Here is an 11,083-nt window from a genome sequence, read left to right as displayed (position 1 = left end):
TTAGGAATCTCAGACCCAGAAAGAATGGCATTAAAGGGAGTATAGATAGTAGTGAGGTGCAGTTTAAGGAGCTGGTATTTTATATAAATAAGGGGGAACACATCAGTATAATTGCAAGGTTATTATTCTATTGAATGACTCTAGTGACCAAAAAAAAATGAAAAAAAGTCACTTCATTCACACAAGCCACACTGAAAATGGCTAGATCGATTCCAGATGATTCACGAAGCTCCACACGGATACCAGGGTCTGTCTGCCAAGTTGTGCATGTACAATCAGTGTTATACTTTAGGATGGCACCTTAACTCCTACTGGAATTGCATCCCCATAATTCACAATTACCTGTTGTTTGTTCCATATATATCAATGGGTTACAAAGATTGCATTTGTTTACAGTTAACAATTACTTAATACATTTAGTACAATTAATAGAGTTTATACACAATCTTGCTACTCAACTGGTGATTTAACGTATAAGTCATTTGGTAAGCTTAAATTAAATATACAGTTATTGAGGAGACTTCATTTAAAGGGATATTGCAAGGTCAATGGTATTTAGGATTTAATACAAATTTAATTACTCATTCGTCAATATTTCTGGAATATTAGTTCAGTGGACCGCCTTAAAGAGCTTATTGTTATTGTCAGGTAAGCATTATTTATTTGAGCAGATATTCTCTATACTTAGAAACAAGAATATTGCGAGAATCATTAATATTTTCTTAATGGTAAGATAAAAACAAACATTTTAAAGATGCCTGTTTTATCAAACTATTTTGATATCTTGTAATACAAAATTATTTGCACCTCTATTGATATAGCATATTTTAGCTATATCCCTGCTTATGTATGTACTATCCTGCCTTATGAGAATTTTGTATTTCATGAAGTATGGTAATTAAAGAGGTAAAATCAACACATAGGCACTGTACTAGTAAAGAGCCTTCCAGGGACTGGAAGCAAACCTGTATTTAAAGCATTTTAAAAGAATTCCATGGGGACCAAACTGGCCCAGTGAGGAGGAGGAAAACCTTCAGATACTATGGTGATATAAGAGAATGGATAGATGGAGCAATACATGATGGATTTTATTTTTGAGGAAAGCCATTGCTCTTTCTCTCTGTGGCATGTGGACTTGAGCAAAGCAGGTTTCTAGCTCTGAGATGAACTGTGAGAAGTAGTATGAGAGCCGATGTAGAATACATCGATTTTAAAGCTAGAAAAGATGTTTGTAGCAGAAGGAAGTAGGAAAGTTCAGCTTGGACCTGCTTGGTTCAACAAAGCCTGAGTTTGCTGACCGCCTGGGCACACTGCAAAGTCTGCAGGTGAAATCCTGGGCCTGCTGAAGTCAATGGCAACATTTCATTAATGTCCATTGTGCCAGGATTTTACCCTATATGTTCGCTCTGGATTTTTATGAAAAGCAAGCTTAGTAGTAGTGAATGTGTGAGTGGCTTGGAGCTTGTTTTATTGTCATTTTTGTTAACATTACATTTATATTTTTATGGTGATGTATGTTTTAAATAAATTCCTTTATGGTTTAGGAACCTAGAGAATTGCGGTAGCAAATAAATCAGTTGGCATATAAATCAAAAGCTGCGTAATATGAATCAGCAAGTGAGAGAAAGATAAAAATCTAGTAGAAAAGGAATAAAAGGACAGGGACTCCTATATGAAAAGTAACACGAGAGCATTACAGTCGGCTGAAGTTTTACAAGCTATAAGTACAAAACAGGTTCTATAAAGGTTGCAAATCCATTTCTGTTACAAACCTACTGTTCTGATATGATCTCAATTTTCTGAAATTGGGCTGAATATTTCGATGCTTGGTCTTCCTCCTAAAATTAGGTGTTTTTTAAAGACTGGACTAGACTCTCTTCAGTCATTTGAAGGTTAGGAAGTGAAGAGCAGGCCTTTTTCCTCATTATAAAAAAAATTAAATTAAACCCATTGCAGCACTCCTCGTGCAGTATGATACAAAAATGGCTAACCATTGAAACTTGAAATATGCTAGGGTACATGTATATATTTTGCTTAGTTTAAAAACTACTGACTGTTAAGTGACCCAGTTACGTTCATTTGAAAATGTGCTGCCGCTCATGCTGAGACGAAAACTCCCGTCCTGTTTATGAACTATGAACCTTGTCTCAGAATATGCCAGACTGAATCCTTGATAACTTTAGAACTTCCAAAGTGATTTTCTTCAAACATTCCTTGATGTTTATATCTTGAAGATCTACAAACCAAGATAGATTTGAGGACTCTGGCGTCAGTAGCTCTAGCGTTATGCATGCATAAACTTTCTGAGTCAAACACCTTCTCTGAGAATTCACAAAACGTTATATTTGAAAAATAGTAACAGGCAATTATTGTCAATAATTAGGCTGCATTATAATGCAGATGCACAAAGGGATTAAAATAAAGTATGCCCAGTCAACCTTACCTTTCATATTTCCTGACTTCTAAATGCTTTATTGTACAAGTTAATGTTGTCTGAACGAATATTTTGTATGGGATTGTATAGTAATGGCCCCAAATTAAACAATTAAGTAATACAATTAAAATGCATTTTTCAATAAATATTTTAAGAGTAATGAGGCAAATAGGATTCACCGTATGGGACAATTTCATCATGAAACTCTGTTACACAGCAAAGCCACAAGTTTTCCTTTGTTGCTATCTAAGAGAATGATGTTTCTTTCCAAAAGACACTATGCTCCGTTCAGCCCTGCTGGTACCAAGGGATGCAAACTGCATGTTGCTGCACCTTCTCTGGGTATGACCATGTTCTTCTTCTAGTCGTCTACACTACTAAATTAGGTTGATTTTATAGAAGTCGATTTTTAGAAATCGATTTTATACAGTCAATTGTGTATGTCTCCACTAAGCGCATTAAGTCAGCGGAGTGCGTCCTCACTACCGTGGCTAGCATCGACTCACGGAGCAGTGCACTGTGGGTAGCTATCCCACAGTTCTCGCAGTCTCCACTGCCCATTGGAATTCTGAGTTAAGCTCCCAATGCCTGATGGGGCAAAAACATTGTCACGGGTGGTTTGGGGTACATGTCATCAGTCTCCCCTCCATCCTTTCCTCCCTTCCTCCATGAAAGCAACTGCAGACAATCATTTTGCGCCTTTTTTCCTGGGTTACCCATGCAGACACCATAGCACAGCAAGCATGGAGCCTGCTCAGCTCACTGCTGCTGTTGCAAGCATTGTAAACACCTCACGCATTACACTGCAGTGTGTGCAGAACCTGGCTAAGAGACAGCAGCATGAGGACGATTGTGAGGAGGACATGGACACAGACGTTCCTGAAAGCACGGGATGTGGCAATTGGGACATCATTGCAGCAGTGGGGCTGGTTGATACAGTGGAACGCTGATTCTGGGCCCAGCAAACAAGCACAGACTGGTGGGACCGCATAGTCTTGCAGGTATGGGATGATTCCCAGTGGCTGCGAAACTTTTGCGTGCATAAGGTCACTTTCCTGGAACTCTGTGAGTTGCTTTCCCCCACCCTGAAGCACAGGAATACCAACATGAGAACTGCCCTGACAGTTGAGAAGACAGTGGCTATAGCCCTTTGGAAGCTTGCAACGCTACCGGTCAGTCGGGAATCAATTTGGAGTGGGCAAATCTACTATGGGGACTGCTGTGATTCAAGTAGCCAATGCAGTCACTGACGTTCTGCTATCAAGGGTAGTGACTCCAGGAAATGTGCATATCATTGTGGATGGCTTTGCTGCAATGGGAGTCCCAAACTGTGGTGGGGCGATAGACGGAACGCATATCTTGGCACCAGACCACATTGCCAACCAGTACATAAACCTCAAGGGGTACTTCTCAATGGTGCTGCAAGCACTGGTGGATCACAAGGGACGTTTCACCAACATCAACGTGGGATGGCCTGGAAAGGTGCATGATGCTCGCATATTTAGGACCTCCGGGCTGTTTGAGCAGCTGCAAGAAGGGACTTATTTCCCAGACCAGAAAATTACTGTTGGGGATGTTGAAATCCCTTGCTCCCATGGCTCATGAAGCCATACACAGGCAGCCTGGACAGTAGTAAGGGGCAGTTCAACAATAGGCTGAGCAAGTGCAGAATAGTGGTAGAATGTGCATTTGGATGTTTAAAAACACGCTGGCGCAGTTTACTGACTCGGTTTATGGCAGGGTAGGAGATTGAGGCAAATTGCCTGGCTGCCAATTTTGAACAGCCAGAAAGCTGGGCAATTAGAAGAGCACAGGATGGTGCGCTGTGCATCAGAAAGGCTTTGAAAACCAGTTTCATGACTGGCCAGGCTTCGGTATGACAGTTGTGTGTGTTTCTCCTTCATGCAAACCCGCCCCCTTTGTTGATTTTAATTCCCTGTAAGCCAATCACCCTCCCCCCTTCGATCACAGCTGGCAAAAGAAATAAAGTCACTATTGTTTTGAAACCATGCATTCTTTTTTTTAATGAATTTTTAAAAAAGGGAGATAACTGATAAGGTAGCCTGGGTGGGGTAGGGTGAGGTGGGGGAGGACGGGAGGAGGCAAGGACAAGGGCACATTGCTTATTGTAGCTACACTACAAATCAAAACTCTTTGAATGACAGCCTTCTGTTGCTTGGGCTATCCTCTGGAGTGGAGTGGCTGGGTGCCCGGAGCCTCCCCCCCGACCCCGCGTTCTTGGGCGTCTGGGTGAGGAAGCTATGGAACATGGGGAGGAGGGAAGGCGGTTGTACAGTAGATGCAGTGGCTGTCTGTGCTCTTGTTGGCTTTCCCGCAGCTCCACCAGACGCCTGAGCATGTCCGTTTGCTCCCCCATTAGCCTCAGCATTGCACCCTGCCTCTTCTCATCGCACTCACTTAATGCTTTCCTGGCCTCTGCCACTGAATGCCTCCATGCATTCAGCTGTGTTCTATCAGTGTGGGAGGACTGCATGAGCTCGGAAAATATGTCAACGCGAGTGTGGTTTTTTCGCCTTCTAATCTGCGATAACCTCAGGGACAGATTTGATAGGGGGAGTGTAGAAACATTTGCACCTGCAGGAGGATAAAAAGGGAGAGTAAAATTTAAGATGATACATTTCTGAGAACAAAAGGGAGACTCTTTCACAGTGAATCAAGCAATTTACAGCAGACAGCATATGTGCTTTAGGTAGAAGATCACATTTTCCCTTATTTTGAGCACCTGCTGGTATGGTGACACATCACATATGGCTGAGCAACAGAACTGGGTTTCCAGGCAGCCATGGTAAGCCAAAGGGTATGTGGGTTTGGCTTCTAACGCCTTCATAACATGTGGAAATGTTTTCAGACTGCAGCACCCACCTTTCCCATAGCAAGCAATGCCGGTTGGGTTTGCCATTTATAAGGAGGGGCTGCAGTTTTCAGGTGGATGTGCAGCACACACCTTCCCCCACCCCTCCGCATGGATACTTGGGATGATCCCTTCATCCCTCCCCCCGCCGCGTGGCTATTCTCAGTGATGATCCCTTTTAGCCAAATGCAAACAGCCCAGCATGAACGGGGTCCTTTTACTGTTCCCTTACAAAAATTCCCCTATTTCAACCAGGTGACTATGCATGATATCACTCTCCTGAGCCTAACACTGAAAAATATGGACAGAATGTTGCTTGAATGCGACCAAAACCCAGGACCATTCGCTGCCATGCTTTGTGCTGCAGTGATTCCAGACTACTTGCTACTGGCTTGGCATAGTAAAGTGTCCTACCGTGGAGGACAAAAAAAGGCTGCACTCCCCAGAACCCTTCTGCAAAGGCTTTTAGAGTACCTCCAGGAGAGCTTCATGGAGATGTCCCTGGAGGATTCCTGCTCCATCCCCAGACACGTTAACAGATTTTTCCAGTAGCTGTACTGGCCGTGAATGCATCCCAAGTCTTCAGGGCAAATCAAACATTAAACACTATTGCTTTTAAACCCTGTACTGTAGTTACAACTGTGCATTCACCAGAGGTGCCTTCTCCGGCTTCAGGGTCGGGGATCCCGGCTTGGGGGAGTATTGGCTCCAGGGTGATGAAAAGGTCCTGGCTGCCGGGGAGAACGGATTCACCGCTTGCCTGCTGCGCATTCTCCTCCTCCTCCTCTTCCTCAGCCACAAAATCCTCCTCCATGCTGCGTGAGACTCCCCCCTTGCAGGTGTCCACGGACAGTGGTGGGATAGTGGTAGGGTCCCCCCCTAGAATGGCATGCAGCTGATCATAGAAGTGGCATGTATGAGGCTCAGACCCGGAGCGACTGTTTCCCTACTTTGTCTTTTGGTAGGCTTGCCTGAGCTCCTTGACTTTCACGCGGCACTGCCGTGTGTCCCTGTTGCAGCCTCTGTCCAACATGCCCTGTGCGATTTTGGCATGTATATCAGCATTTCTTCTTTTGGATCGGAGTTCTGCCTGCACAGATTCTTCTCCCCGTACAGCGATCAGATCCAGCCTCTCCCGTTTGCTCCACAGTGGAGCTCGTTTGCGATTCTGGGGGGACGGCATGGTCACCTGTGCTGCTGAGCTCACTACGCTGACCACACAGGAAATGAAATTCAAAAGTTCCTGGGGCTTTTCCTGTGTACCTGGCTAGTGCATCGGAGTTGAAAGTGCTGTCCAGAGTGGTCACATTGGAGCACTCTGGGTTAGCTCCTGGAGGCCAATAACATCAATTTGCCTCTGCACTACCGCAAATTCAACCCAGCAAGGTTGATTTTAGCGCCAAGATGGAGTATAGAAGTCGATTTTAGGAGCCCTTTACGTAGATGGGACGGGGTTGCTTGTGTGGACGCATTCATTATAAAATTGACCTAACGCAGCTAAATTCGACCTACCCTGTAGTGTAGACCAGGGCTTATTCTCCCTCATTCTGCCTTTCCTGATTTTGTTGTCTCCTCTCTAATTGCTCCCACGGCGTCTCTTTTGCAGGATCCTCTTTGTCCACATTGCAGCTTTCAGTGGGGACCCCACAGGGTTTTGTCCTTGTCCCCCTCCTCGTATCTGTCTCTCCTGGTGATCTCACTCAAAAACACTGCTTCCGCTACTATCTTTAGAATGACAACTCACAGATCTACCTCACCACTCTCTTCTGTCCAAACTACATTTTTGACCTTTCTTTCCGGAATTTCCTTTTGATGTCTGGCCAAGTTTAACTCAATATGGCCAATATGAGCTCTTCTCCCCCTTTCTGAATCTCTATGGATACCATCATCATCTTTATCACTCAGGCCTGTACCTTGGATCTCATCTTTGACTGCACCATCTCTCCAAACCTACACATTCAAGCCGCTCTCAGCCAAGCCCTCGTCATTTTCTCATCTTGACCACTGCAACTTTCTCTTTCTGAACCTGACAAATGCCATCCTACCCTCTCAAATCCATTCAAAATCCTGCTGCAGAGATCTCCTTCCTGGCTTTTTGCATCTGCCTACCAGCTAGCTCTGTTTTCTCCACTGCACCAAATACAAATGTCTTCTCTTCACTTTCTAGCTGCATCCTCCCTATCATCTCGTATATACTATTGAGTCATTGATCCCCACCGACACTCTGGTAATGATACCAACCCCTGTTGCCCAGTAGACCCATTTTTCCAGACTCACCTTTGTGCTTTCTTCCCTGCCACCACTTCTCCATGGGAGGAGCTCCCCATACAAATCTGCAAGAGAATACATAATCCTCCTTCAAAGCGCTCTTTAAAACTCACTGTTGCAATGCCTACAAAACACTAGGCAGTTGGTGTGCTGTGACTGTGGCTTATTACGCTAATCAGAATGATCTAACTCTTGTGCTTCCCCATCTGTTTGCTGTATCCACCAGTTGTCTTTCATTTTATACGTAGATTGTAAGCTTTTCAGGGGAGGGGCTGTCTTTTCATTAAGTGTCTCTGTGTCTGTGTGTCCAATACAATGGGACCCCAATGCCTGTTTAGGGCCTCTAGAGGGTCTACAATTCAAATAATAGATAATAATGATCATAAATAGAAAGGTAATTTTCATCCCAGAAAACTAAATTAGATTCCTGCATCTTAGGTAAAAATATCTGTGTTTGTCAAATGTGCATCACTATTCATTAAAGCTTTGTAAATGTGCATACTTTCAGCTTAATAGGAAAGTAAGCAAATCTTGTCTTCTACTTTCCTTGGGGATGATGGTGTCTTCAAGGGGAAGATAACTGGCTTGTCTCCCATGTGTGGCAACTTTAGGAGCCACTCTCCTCCTACCTCTGGAGAAGACTAGGGCTACCGTTTTTCTCTGAGCTTCCCAATCTTCATGCCCCTCATGGAAATTCTTCCCTTTTGTTTTCCCATCTCTGTCTTCCCTTGTGAACTCTCCCAATTCTGTCTATTTCCCTGCTCCTTAAGGTCAATTAGCCTCATTTTCCCCATCTTCTGTTTCTTCTCCCTCCAGATTTTGCTGGTCTTGCCACATCCTTCCCCAAATCTTGATTCTACAAGCAAGAAGATGACTCCTCTGACCTTGCTGTTGCAGCTGTTTTGCTACTCAGTGCCTCTGGGCCAGGTGAGATGTTTCATATCCCAGGTTACCCCTCACTGCACTCAGTCCTTTGGCAATTCACCCTCTCTGGATCCATCTTCACACTCAGTCCTCAGTGAACTATCAGCCAATGAAGACCGGGTAAGTATGGCCTCCCACCTTTCCACTACCCAATGGAAGAATTGAAGTGGCCTCCATTAGTGGTCTGCAGGTGAAGACTTTAAAAAGACAAAACCAAACCCAGAAATCAAAAGCTTTTGGTGGCCAGGCAACAGAATTCTGAAATGCTCAGCAGTTAGGCTGGAAAGCAAGAGGCTAGGCAGGTCTGTCTCAACCTCTAGATCAAAGATGGGGATATAGACAATGCCAAGAAAAGCTTCCATAACAAAAACCTTTGTTATAGTTAATAGCTCAGACTAAAATTCTTCAGTTTATTCTATTCACTGAGTAGCAGATCTTAAACCTGATGATAACGATTAGACAGATGCCATGCAGAATTTCAAGCTTTTCACCAATGATATAATAACAACCAGAGTAACAGTAGTGTTGCTACTCAGAGAGGAGATCTCACACGAGAGGTTGACAGATGTATGTGTGCATGGTATATTTCCAGTATTGATGGGATACTTACTTGATTTATTTACTGATTAAAGTCCCAATACAACTCCTATTGAAGCCAATGGAAATACTCCTGTTGACTTCAGTGGTATTTATAGTAATAGTAATATATGGTGTGAATTATTAGAAATCATTAGCTTTCTCCTTCTATGGAATAATGTTGCTTCGTTGGTGATCATATAAATGAATCATACTAATTTGACATAATATGGACATTTCTGCCCACTTCTGATTTTCACACTTATTAAGATACTTACATATGTGTCTGTGGTTTGCCTTCAAAGATGCTGTTCCATAGTGACATCCAAAGATGATACGTATATCACAAAACCTATACGCTTTCCCTTTCATAATTCCAAACTGTGAAAATTACCACTGTGCCTTCTTCAACCAGTTTATTTCTATTGAGGATTTGCCTTTCTGATCAAAGCCCATTGGAGTCAATGAAAGTCTTGAATTGGATTTGGATCAGGACCTTAATGGGAAAATCAGTTTTAGACAACTGGCAATGGTTTGCCATGTCACTGCTTTAGACACAATTATGAATTATAAATTGAAATGACAGTGATCTTGTCTTAGTCCTGATTTCATAATCCACTCAACTTTTAAGGCACAGTCAAATAAATTTCCTGGAACTAGAAGTGAATAGAACAGAAATCTTGATCCCATTGAAGTCAGTGGGAGTTTTGCCATTGACTTCAGTTAAGCCAGGATTTCACCGCAGAACTTTAAGTGAATCCGGACAACAATGGGGCACATGTAGCCTCTCTGGATTCTCAATTCTCTCTCTCTTAAACATCATTTTCATGGTTACAGCACCCACATCCATAGTCCCACTAAAAGCCCTGACATTTTGAAGATAGTCCTGAGGGCCTGAGAAATCCTCGAAATATGCCTAAGTTTTCTGGTTATTGTTGAGGTTCCTTGAACACCAGGAGGAAGAGAGAGGGGGGATTTGGAAGAGCAAAGAGAACCAAGTATGTGGGGGGAGGGGTAGAAAGAAAGGTTAATAGGGATGGCGGATAGAACCAGGGTTGGGGACTGGAGTACCAAGGAACACTGGATAGGAGAACAGAACAAGTGTGGAAGTGAGAAGAAATGGGGTGAGCCAGGTAAGGTAAGTAGTTTGTATGCTGTGTTCTCTCCATTACTTTGTACTCCTTAGTCTGTTTCTTGTATCCAGCTGTTGTCTGTTGTTTCATGCGTCAATAGTATGCTCTTCCATGAACTGTCTTTTTGTTATATGTTTTGTAATGCCTAGAGCAATAAGGGCTGGCTGCTGTAGGCACTAACTCAATACCAATAATAAGAATAATAGCTAATGAGGAGACTTAGGAGATAAGGGATTATTAACTTAGAAAGAAATCAAAAGGGAACATTATAAAAGTTTACAAAATAATGCATGGGATTGAGAAAGTAGATCGGAAACTTCTGTTGTCTCTGTCTTCTAACACAGGAACAAGGGGATAGTCAATTAAATTAAAAGGTGTCAAATTCAAAACTGATAAAGGAAATACTTTTACACAAAATGTGTAATTAGACTTTGGAACTCATTGCCATAAAACTCAATGTAGCTAAGAACTTAGCAAGATTCAAAAAAAGAAATTGGGTATTTATATAGATAACAATAGCCAGACTTTATCATAATTAATTATAACAAACATTTTCTGGAAAGGATATTAAATGTCATTCTTCGGTGTTTAAATCAATCTCTATTAATGATCAGGATGAGACATAATTGTGGGGATATTATCAAATATCAACCTACTGTGGTGTCCTTATATCTTCCTCTGAAACATCTGCTACTGGCTACTTTCAGAGAGACGGTAGTGGACTAGATCGATCTCCAGTCTGATCCAACATGGCAATTATTGTGTTTCTTGAGGAAGAAAACAGAGTATGCATGCCCTAGCCCTTAGGAAAAGGCAAGTGGGAGAGGGATAGATGAAGAAAGCAGGAAATAAAAACAAAGATCCTATCAACTCTTA

At 42.7% G+C, this 11,083-nt stretch overlaps 1 long non-coding RNA gene across 3 annotated transcripts in view; it reads right to left on the bottom strand.

Moving 5' to 3' along the window:
- Window positions 1–4,452: 4,452 nt before the first annotated feature.
- LOC125639678 (uncharacterized) overlaps window positions 4,453–11,083 on the bottom strand; it is a 96,375-nt gene continuing 89,744 nt past the window's right edge. For all 3 annotated transcript variants that reach the window (XR_007357555.2, XR_012669222.1, XR_012669215.1), the window contains exons 4-5: window positions 7,584–7,639; window positions 4,453–5,029 (exon numbers count right to left, since the gene is read on the bottom strand). This is a non-coding gene — a long non-coding RNA (uncharacterized LOC125639678). The remainder of the gene's footprint in view (window positions 5,030–7,583; window positions 7,640–11,083) is intronic.

Source organism: Caretta caretta, chromosome 1 (genome assembly GCF_965140235.1).
Source record: "Caretta caretta isolate rCarCar2 chromosome 1, rCarCar1.hap1, whole genome shotgun sequence".
Lineage (NCBI taxonomy): Eukaryota > Metazoa > Chordata > Testudines > Cheloniidae > Caretta > Caretta caretta.
Note: the sequence above shows the minus strand (reverse complement) of the source record. Positions and strands in the feature narration are given on the sequence as shown.